Raw genomic sequence first — 10867 nt, forward strand, 5'->3', positions numbered from 1 at the left:
ATTGCTATGGAAAACTTGATTTCTAACCCAGAAAATCCCTGACTAATCATAAGGTCCAGGAATTAGAGATTCTGATTAATTGAATTTTCCAGTTAACTGAATGTTAATCAGAAAATCTTTTGCATTTTAACCCCTCTGGCTGTTACCTTTGACTAAGTTTGGTGGTTCCCTCTTGTTCTGAATCCTGGCTCTTAACACTGCCGAGCGGTGTAGCCTGGGGCAAGTTACCTAATGTCTCCGTGATCTATTTCCACAGAACCAATGACTTCAAATGTAGCAACTTAAAGTAACACACAAGATCTTGTGATTTCCATGAGTCACTCGTCCAGGCATGGCTCAGTGGGGTCTTCTCTTCAGGGTCCCACAGGCTGCATTCAAGGTGTCAGTGAGCTCCTTGCTGGAACGTGGTAGAGACTTACTTAAATTACCGTGTTTCGTGTTCACAGCGGTCCTCTGAAGCACATGCAATCATGATTCCCACTTCGCAGATGAGGAAACTGAGGCTTGACACGGTGCTGTGATAGGTATCGGGACTCCTATCCAGCATGTGCAAGTGCCCCCATCAAAGCCAGGCTGGTCTGGCTTCAAAGCCCACGTGCATAACCAGTCCAAGATGTTGCCTCCTGCTGGCCGAGTCGTATTAAAAATTGGTTGAGCTTTATTGTGTCTTTTTCAAATTTGAGAGTCTATTTCTTGCCCACTGGATCTAAAAGTTCTTGGGAAAAGGAGCCATGTCTTGGTCATATGTGTCCCAAGTCCCCATCGCAAGCCTGGGCATATAACGAGTCATTATTCCACGCTTGCTAAATGGGTGGAGAGTGTGGTATGGCCCTGGTGTAGCCTGGCCCTTTGGTGTTATCCCATGTTGGCTGTCTGATGCCCCATCCACACATTTGCCAATAGTGCACGTACGTATAATGTTAATGACTATTTTATTATTTGAATGTTTTCAGTGTCATTAATTTTTAAAATTAAATTCTCTCCGAATTGCCCGGTTTGAGGACGCCATCTATTTCCCGAAGAAGATGTCAATCCATCGTGTAATGAGTCAGTGTTCACTGAGAGCCTCCTCTGGGGCTGGCTTGTGATGAGTAAGAATCAGACTGGCGAAAATAACACGCTCCTCTTGCTAAGCTCATGCTGTGTTCTGTGCACGGGGCTAATTCATCTCTTATGCGTTATCTGATGAAATGATCACAACCACCCAAGGTAGGGGCTTCTATTATTATCCCCAAATAAGAGTACTTAGGCTCCAAGTGGTGGAGTGACGTACCCGAGGTGACCCAACGTGACTATGCGTAAAGGTGAAAGGGGCAGGATTCAACCCTGGGTCCTCCTGACTCCACGGCCTCTCAACCACTGTGCTCGGTAGCCTCACAGTGCAGTAAAACAAACGCCTTGCAAACTCTGACTCCTCTCATCTTCATCTCTGCAATTGGTTCAGTGAGTTGCCCATTGTACAGATGAGAAGACTGAGTGTCGGGGAATGGAGCCCAATGCCCCCAGAGAACCGCAGGTAGGAAATTGCAAGGTTGACTGACAAATCCAGTTCTACCCCACTCCAAAACTTGCTCTCTTCCCGCTGGGCCTCCCCGCCCATCAGATCTACTCTCTCGGCCACACTGTGTCCCATGTGGACCCCAGGGGAAGCTCTGGGCGGCTCTGACCACAGCCCGCCGGACAGAGGTGGGTGTCTTGCACCCTCTGCTTTATCTCTTAAGTAGCCTGGCCTCTCTCCAGGCCCAGCAAGCTCTCTGCTCCCATGTCAACTGTTTTTCGGGGCCTCCTGTCACCCGTGTTTTATAGCCTCCTTGGTGAAGAACAAATCCGTATTGATTTCAGAACAACTCAGGCTGTAAATTACAGGTCATGACTGGCTTGGTCACCCCAAAATGAAAATCTATCCACTGCACCAGGGGTCTAAATCTAATCATCGTCCCGGGAAACCCATTGGCAGGGTAGCCTGGTGCCTATGGAGAAAGGAACGCTTCAGATGCCCTGGAGCAACCTGCAAAAATACATACCGTGTAATTTAGAGCTGGCCCCGGTCTTTGTCTGGCAGACTGAAGTCTCGCAGCTTGCTTTGGTCGTCACATTAAATATGAGAAGTGACCTTGAGCCATTTCTGTTATTAATAATAGTAGTAATAACGACAATGATCAGATAACTAGCTAATAGTCACTGACGGTTTGCCTGCAGTCTTTCATCCTGAAGCCTCGGAGCGGGCCTGTAGCTCCCTGGCCGTGGGATTCTGGGCCACTCACTTCGCTTCTCTGTGCCTCTGTTTCCTCAGCTGTAAACTGAAGGATAGAAGCAACGCATGGCTCATCACATGGAGGGAAAGGTTAAATACAGTAATTTATGCAAATGGCTAAGATCAGAAGCAAGGTGTATTCTTACAGTCATTATTCACGAAGAAACAGAAGCTCAGAGATGTTAAGAGACTTTCCCGAGGTCACACAGCTAACAGGGTCAAAGGACTTGAGTGCTCGGATCAAATCGCGCTGACCAGCGGCTGCTGCGCCGGTTACGTGGGGTTTGTGCTCCTGGGTTGCCACAGTCCCCACCGGTCCCTGCTGCCCTGCACCCGGCCCACCTCTCCCACGAGGCCTGCCTGGCCTCTGCAGACATCAGCGACTGTGAGGTGCATTAGGACAGTCAAATCCCGTATCGAATCCTGGAGAGCCGTACCATTGTCACCCCCAGTTTACAGAAGCAGAAACAAGGTCAAGGAGACAGAGACTTGCCCAAGGTCACACAGTCAGCAAGGGTCAGAGCTGGGATTTGAGCGCAAGCCTGCTCACTCCCAGAGCCGGCCTTCTTTGTGCCTTGTGGAGCTTCCTTCCTGGGCTCCCAGGCTAGACGGAACCCTCCAAGCTCAGACCGGAAAGGGAAATCGGTGTCACTCTCTCCCACGGAGGCAGGAATGTGAAAAGAGAGGGTGCTAGCGTGGCTCCCCGGTCTCACAGACTCTCCTGCAGCTCCTGTGTGAGGACAAAGGGGCTAATGGCTCTGTCGGTGCGCAAGACCCTTCCCTGAGGGAGCACAGAGCTTACACTTGTCCCTGCTGTGTGACTGTCACAGAAAGGGCTCCCATGTTCAGCTGACTGTCCTTTTTCATTCTTCAGACCTCCCAGAAAAGCCAGACGCAAGGAGAGGCTGTGGCTGGCGGCGACCTGACACCCAGCCCGGGCCCCAGTGGGCGACCATGCCAAGGCCCCACTGCCCTGTCAGCCCTTTTGAAGAGACAGCTTGTCCCCTTGTCCCCCCGCCCCAAGAAAGCAGCCCTTGGGAACTTGGGGGAGGGGGTGAGGGGTGGCGAGGGAGAGAGATTTCATTTTCTCTCCTCTTCTGGAGCTGACAGCTCGGACAGTAGCTTCCGAGGAACAAACTTTATTCTCCGGGAGACAGACAGGCTGAGCTTTATATCATTCCATGAATATTTATGGCTTTTCTCCCTGCTTCTGCCTCAGCCTTGGCCGGGGCACAAGGTGCCCACCCACAGCCAGCCCTCTGAGCCTCGTTACGGCTGCGCGGAGGCGGCTTGTCTGCGGCCCGGCCGAAGAGCCACTGGGTGGCGCTGTTACCTCGTGAATAACGACGAGGAGCCCTCCCAGCCACTGGAGCTCCTGGGGTCCGCTGAGTGAGGGATCCACGGGGTCAGATCGCTCAATCCTCCCAACCATCCTTGGAAGGAGGTGGGGAGGCACAGAGACGCCAGGTTGCTTACCCAAGGTCACACAGCCAGGAGGTAATGGACACAAGACTCAAATGCGTAAACCAGTGGCAGACGTTACCAACTGTCACCCCCAAGCAAATGTTTTTTCTATTTTGGTTATTAAGGACAAGATAACCAATAACAGACACACAGCCACGTCTCTATCATTTCATAAAAGGAAGACCAGCTTTACGCATAAAGAGTAGGAAGGACATAACTTGGGGGGAAAAATAACCAAGCCTTTCCCAATGGACCCATAAATGGAACACGGGGTCCTGGTGGGGGGTGGGGGGAGGATCAGTGAAAGGTTTTCAGTCCCTCGCTCTGGAGGAGAGAGTCTGGACATCATATCTGCATTTTAAAGATTCACCCCTTGGCTATAGTGTGGATAAGGGGCCAGAGGCTGCGGTGGTTGGGGGGAGAGAGATGAGGAGCCCGCTGGAAGATGCCATCCAGTCACAGCGACCAGGACCAACACTGGAACCAAGGGTCAAATTATTGAGGATCCTGACAAGAGGTAGCTCACCCGGAATGGAAAAGAGTCAGTTCTCTTTTAACGTGCGGTATCAGGCGAGCTGGTGGGCAACTCCCTTCCCATTTGCAAGGGTCTGACCAGCCTGTACCATTTTAAGTAGAAAGATCAACTTGCTGTCCGGTTTGCCCAGGACCTGGGTACTGAAAGTCCCAAGCAGGGAAAACTCCTCCCCTTGTCCCTGCTCGGGGCAAACTGGGGACAGGTTTGTTGGGTCAGTCAGGGTACGTGGGCGCCTTGCTCTGTGTACCGTTTCATCAAATTGTGCAACATTAATGAGCGGAACCTGAGATTTTGCCTTTACTGTAGCATTTCTTAAAACTACGTGCTCTGTGTAACGACTGGGGTAAGTAGTCTTACGAGCAAGGTGCTTGGCGTTAGAAGCTTTTCTGTGGTAGACGATAGGCTTTTCTGTAAAGTGGGCGTAGAGTGTTGGATTCGCCAAATGTTCTTTTTTTTTTTTTTTAAAGATTTTTTTTATTTATTTGACAGAGATAGAGACAGGCAGCGAGAGAGGGAACACAAGCAGGGGGAGTGGGAGAGGAAGAAGCAGGCTCATAGCAGAGGAGCCTGATGTGGGGCTTGATCCCAGAACACCGGGATCACGCCCTGAGCCGAAGGCAAACGCCTAACCGCTGTGCCACCCAGGCGCCCCTGATTCGCCAAATGTTCTGATTAATATTTATATCACGCTCGTAAAGGAATCCTATGTGTTATAGTATTATACTACAATAAAAATGCACTTTTTAAATTTTTTAAATTTTTATTTTTTTAAGTACTCAGCAAAGCCTTGCGATTACATGCTTGAGCTGGAATACCGGGCTGCCCGGGGTTCAGATTCCACCTCTGTCGTTTCTAAGTCTCTTGACCTTGGGCTTGTCACTTAGCCTCTCTGTGTCTTGTTTTTCTCGTACGTACAGCAGATAGCAATGATATCTGCCTCTTAGGGTTAATGCTGAGAGGAGACATGTGAAGTGCTGGGGACCGTGCTGGGCATACACTAAGCACTCAATAAATGCTACTGTAAGGTATGAGTTAAGGAACTGTGAAGAGGGAATTGTGTGGAATTGATTATACCCAAGCTGCCTGTCCTTTAGCCATCGGTCACATAAGGTTAATGAGCATTTAAAGTCTAAGGTGTTTTCTAGCTTTTTGTTTTTTGTGTGGTTTTTGTTTTCTGTTTTTAACAGGAAGTGTAGAAAACTGCCTTTATTCTATTAGTAGAACCGATGACTCCTCTGGGAGGGACCCTGGATACATTGAACTAGAGCCGGACCCTGCAACCAGGTTAAGACAGGTGAGGCCACCTTCGGGGGTGTCTAAGTGTCTCGGGCATCAAACCAAATTCTTATTTATTTAGCCCAGCTCTGGGGAGGGGGTGAATTGAGATGTGCTATATTGTAAAATATTCTTTGGAGATTTCTTTTTTTTTTTTTTAAGATTTTATTTATTTATTCGACAGAGATAGAGACAGCCAGCGAGAGAGGGAACACAGCAGGGGGAGTGGGAGAGGAAGAAGCAGGCTCCCAGCGGAGGAACCGATGCGGAGCTCAATCCCAGAACGCCGGGATCACGCCCTGAGCCGAAGGCAGACGCTTAACCGCTGTGCCACCCAGGCGCCCCCTTTGGAGATTTCTTAAGAAGAAAGAATGTAAAATCTCTCCTTGCTAACTTTTTTTTTAAAAAGATTTTATTTATTTATTCGACAGAGATAGAGACAGCCAGTGAGAGAGGGAACACAAGCAGGGGGAGTGGGAGAGGCAGAAGCAGGCTCTTAGTGGAGGAGCCTGATGTGGGGTTCGATCCCATAACACTGGGATCATGCCCTGAGGCGAAGGCAGACGCCCAACCGCTGTGCCACCCAGGCGCCCCTAATTAATTAAAATCTTAAAAAAAAAAACAAGAAGAAGACAAAGTTAATTGGTGAAAAGAGCCTGACACACACTGAGTGCTCATCGAGCCGTAGCTGTACGAGTCAATATTGTCACCGTAACATCAACGAGCCCAGGTAGACCCATGGATCCCCACTCGCCTTCTGGAGAACAGGGAGGACTCAGCAGATGGGCTCTCTGCCTCGTCCACACTGGGACCTCGGAATCAGAAACGCGGCTGTCGTCCCTGGCTGTAGGGCAGCATCTAGTGGAAGAGAAGGAAAAGTGACGGTGTCACAGGACATCTGCAAGAGAAGCCTGCAAGGCTGGGACAAAGGCTGGCAGAGAAGCCAGGAAGGTGACCCTCCTGCGCTGGTGTCCTCGGCAGGGGCGGTCAGAAGAGGTCCCTTCAAGGGACTCAGGACCCTGCATGCCTGAGCCAGGAGGGCCGATGGAGGAGAGGCCTGCTGCCTCCCTCCCTGCCTCCCTGGCCTCCCTGAGCACTGGGTCTCTGGCTCTCGTGTTCTGCCCCAGCGGCGCTGTGTCCCATGTGCGGCCTCCACTGCCCCCAAGTCCCCAGCACCCAGGATGCCAGCACGGAGGAGCACTCTGTGCAGAGCACAGCCAGGGTGTCTCCACTGCTCTGGGCCACTCGTCAGCAGCTGGGGTCTGCGTCCCTCTGACACTAGATCCTTGGGTGTCTGGCTCTGGTGGCTTCTGCGGGGACGCTCACCACGCTGTCCCTTCCCCTTGCCCCATCCTCCTGCCTCCCCTCACACCCCTGCCTACAGCCCTCCCTCCTCCTCCTTCTGCCCAAAGAATCCAGAGCAAACCAGCCTTCTCCCCGTCCTTGTCTGCCTAGGAGAGTGGTGAGAAGGGACAGCCGTCAGGTTTGTGGACTGAGGCAACGAGGGTCCGGTGATCCTCAGGGAGAGTCCTGGGGTGGGCTCGCAGGCTGTGGAGATGGAGGGGACCCTCTAAGAGGGGATGGGACTTGGTCCCCTGCCACTGCAGGGCTTAGGGTTGATGAGGAGCTGTGGAGACTGGATCTGGGGGAGGAAGGAAGGAGCAGGGAAGGTGCCCACTCAGAGCCAGTGCAGCCCCCACCTGCCGTCAGCCAGACCTTCGTCCAAGCTACTAGGATCATCACTCAGACCAATAGCCGGTGAGAACTTGAGTGTCCCAGACTTCATCCATTAAACCACCAAAGCACCAGGCCAGGTGACCACTTCCGTAGTTTTCACATCCTGGGAGGGTCAGTTGAAGGAAAGCTAATCCTCAGCGGAGCTGTCATGCCATATAGTTGGTTTGGAATGTCCTGAGTTCTGAGTCGGCTTGGGAGCCAAACAGACACTGGTCACTGAGGGTGGTCAGCTGGTGGCCGGGAAGGCTCTGCGTGAGGAGGCTAACGGTGTGAAGATGCTGTGGGAGGATGGCCACAGCTGGGCTTCCCCTGGCCCTTCAGAGGGCTTGGTTTGGGGAAAACAGCGTTATATTTTGGGTCAGGGATGGATAGAAGAGGCTGAGTGGTGATTTGGGCCCTTTTCTTGGCTCTGAGACTTCCTCCAGGGCATCATCTGTCTCTTGCAGGAATTGTGGGGCAGGGCGAGTTGAGAAATGAAGGGAGGCAAGCCCTGGGTTCAGGAGTTGAGGGCATGATCTAAAGGACTTGGGGGTTCAGGGACCTCTGTCCTCAGGAACCAGGTGCATTCCTGGCCCAGATCCATCCCTCATCCGTGTTGTGAATCTCTGAATATCTCCAAGTCGCAGGGCTGTGAGCTATACAACACAGGCCACAGGCCCTGCTCAGCCCACCCCCGGGCTGACGTGGGGACCGCAGGAGACGAGAACAGATATTCCTGCGGAGCGGTACCACATCCTCCCGCGTAAAGGACGAGAAGTAAACCTCCGCCCTCCCTGCTCTGCGGCCCTCGAAGCCGCCTCTCTGGAGGCAGCCGCTACTTGAACGCTTCCAGGGCACTTCACAATTATTTTCTTAAGGATTTACCTGTATTTAATCATTTTCGAGCATCCTACTGTAATAGGAAACAGGAGGTTCTTTTTTTTTTTTTAAGATTTCATTTATTTATTTGACAGAGACAGTGAGAGAGGGAACACAAGCAGGGGGAGTGGGAGAGGGAGAAGCAGGGGGTGCACAGGACACCAAATGTTTGAACCGTAGTTTCGCGGTGGTGTTCTGCTGGCGATGTGTCAACAGCTCTCTCATTGTGAGTGCATTTCCCAGAATCTGGGCTGATGGATACGAAAAGAAAATCCGTTCCTCATTGAAGAAGATGATGACCTCACCTCCAGCAGCGGGTCAGGAAAAGGGGCATCCTGCCGCACCCCGGGGTGTACCCCACACACGAGTCAGTGGAAGGTACTGTGGAAATTAATCCTTAAGGAGATTCAAGAAGAACTGAAGTGTGTTCAGTGTACCACACGTAATGGAAAACTATGAAATGCTGAGCCACGTGCTTTTTTATTCCGCGTGTGAAAGTCCTAATTGACTAGGTCAGTCCCACGGAAGTAAAGACGGGTTGACAAATAACTCAGCCTTGTTCACATTTAATAGGGAACAATGTCTCAAGCGAATATTTGGATATTAACTGGTGCTGAACCTTAGTGGAAATAGATATCTCCCTGAAACAGATTAGTTTTTAATTAATCAGTTTTTAAATTTTTTTAATTAATGAAATTATATAAATAACTCATTTAATTAATAAAGCACTTCAGATTAGCAGAGCAAGTTCTCGTATGCCCTCTTCCCTCCACCTCACCCCGTTTCCCATATTACTCACCTCTTACCTTCCTGTGGTATGTTTGTTACTATCAGTGGACCAATTTGGTGGATACTTGACATCAATGTTCACTTTTTGTGTTGTACATTTCTATGTTTTTGGTTTTTTTTTTAAGTTTTTATTTATTTATTGGACAGGGAGAGACATAGCGAGAGAGGGAACACCAGCAGGGGGAGTGGGAGAGGGAGAAGCAGGCTCCCCGCTGTGCAGGGAGCCCGATGCGGGGCTCGATCCCAGGACGCCGGGATCACGACCTGAGCCGAAGGCAGACGCTTAACGACTGAGCCACCCAGGCGCCCCTCTATGTTGTTGGGTTTTTTTTGTTTTTTTTTTGAAAAAATACCTTATGGCTGGTATCAACCACCCAGAATAGTCTCACTGATCTAATAATCCCCTGGTTTCACCTATTCACCCCTCCCTCTTTCCCTGAAACCCCTGATCTTTTTACTGTCTCTCTCGATTTGCCCTTTCCAGAACGTGGTATAGTTGTGATCATGAACATTTCACGGCGACTTAGACGGTCTTTACCAGAAAGCGAACAGGCTCTGTTTGCCGTTTCTCTTCTGCTCTCTCCTTTGCCTTCCTTCGTCCGGCAAGGAAGATGACCCAGCAGCCGCCCAGTTCATGGTTATTAACTGACCGACTCCGCAGCTCCCCCTCCCTGCCCGAGTCAACCAAACCTGCTGAGAAGTCCCGAGCGGCAGTGCTGCCCACGACGGACAGTCCCTCTGTGTCCTCCTAGGTCCCCCGAGGGCCTATCGGAGAAGCTTCCTCACGACACAGCAGAGAACGACGCCCGGCCTGATGCCAAGGTGTGGTCGCCTGTCTTTGACACGGATACGTCACTTTGTCGGTTTATTTCATGTTGGATTGAACTCACGTGTGGAGAATCTGACAATGTAAACTGTAGACGGATGTGCACTGCTCACTGTGGGGAGAGTCTTGTCTCTCCTAGCGACTGGTACGTCATACAAGAGGACACTCCCGCGGCAGCAGCAGTTGCAGCCTGGACTGTAGTGAGCACCTCACTGCTGCGATTTCTCTTCCTTGGAAAAGGGTTTTGCAGTTGCCAATCAAAACGGGCCTGCGACATTCATTCTCCAGGGAAAGTTGGTGCCTTTTGGCATGAGGACATTTGCTCTGTTCTTGCTTTGGGGTTCGCTGGAGTCAACCGCTGTCTCCCGTCTGGTTTTCTGGACTCACCCGGAGAACGAAAGCCCCGTGCAAGCCGCGTATAGTGTGACCTGACCCTCGCGGGGTTTCTTTTCTGAACTGCACGTGGCCTCCAGACCCGGAGAAACGGTACATGTTTTAGATTCACTTACTTACTGAGGAAGAATCCGAGAGAAAGGCAAGGTGGGGCTGTCTTGTTGGTTTTGGTCTGGAAGGTCACCCTATTTCCAGCTTCCCGCTGGGCATGAGGAACGGGGATGTTTCTGGAAGGACCGATTTTCCAGGTAAAGGACCATGGCCAGTGCTACAGACCCTGGGAGCAGCCGTGTTCCCTTTACGGCTGTTTGGGTCTGTGTACATGGGCTTTAGGGGTGTCTCTGTGTGCGTCTGAGCGGTGTGAACGTGAGGTGTGGGCAGTGCCTGCACCCACGTGCACGTCATCCCCCAGTAGATACGTCCCACACACACGTCACAACTGGGTGTCACTTTTCTCAGCGAGAACCCCGTCACCCCTGCACACTTTGCATACGTCATCTTGCTCAGCCCTCGCCACAGCTGTGCTGGGCATCGGTTTTCTCTCCCCAGCCTTCAGAGGGAGAAACTGAGGTGCAGAGATGAGCGCCCCAAGCTCAGGAGCTCCTGGGAGAAGAGCCAGCCCGTGATCCCAGGCACGTGGCTGATGCCCTGATCTCCTGACCTGCGCCCATCACTGGCACAGGGCCACTAGCGAGCAGGTTCCAGCATCTGTGCGTGTGCCTGGAGCCCCAGAGTC

General features: G+C 51.5%; 1 long non-coding RNA gene across 1 annotated transcript; it reads left to right on the forward strand.

The window, feature by feature from the left end:
* The first annotated feature begins 4458 nt into the window (after positions 1–4458).
* Positions 4459–8765, forward strand: LOC113267118 (uncharacterized). Its single transcript, XR_003320596.4, has 3 exons — positions 4459–4596; positions 5441–5547; positions 5713–8765. It is a non-coding gene; the product is annotated as an uncharacterized LOC113267118 (long non-coding RNA).
* Positions 8766–10867: the final 2102 nt, after the last annotated feature.

Source organism: Ursus arctos, unplaced genomic scaffold, assembly GCF_023065955.2.
Source record: "Ursus arctos isolate Adak ecotype North America unplaced genomic scaffold, UrsArc2.0 scaffold_34, whole genome shotgun sequence".
NCBI lineage: Eukaryota > Metazoa > Chordata > Mammalia > Carnivora > Ursidae > Ursus > Ursus arctos.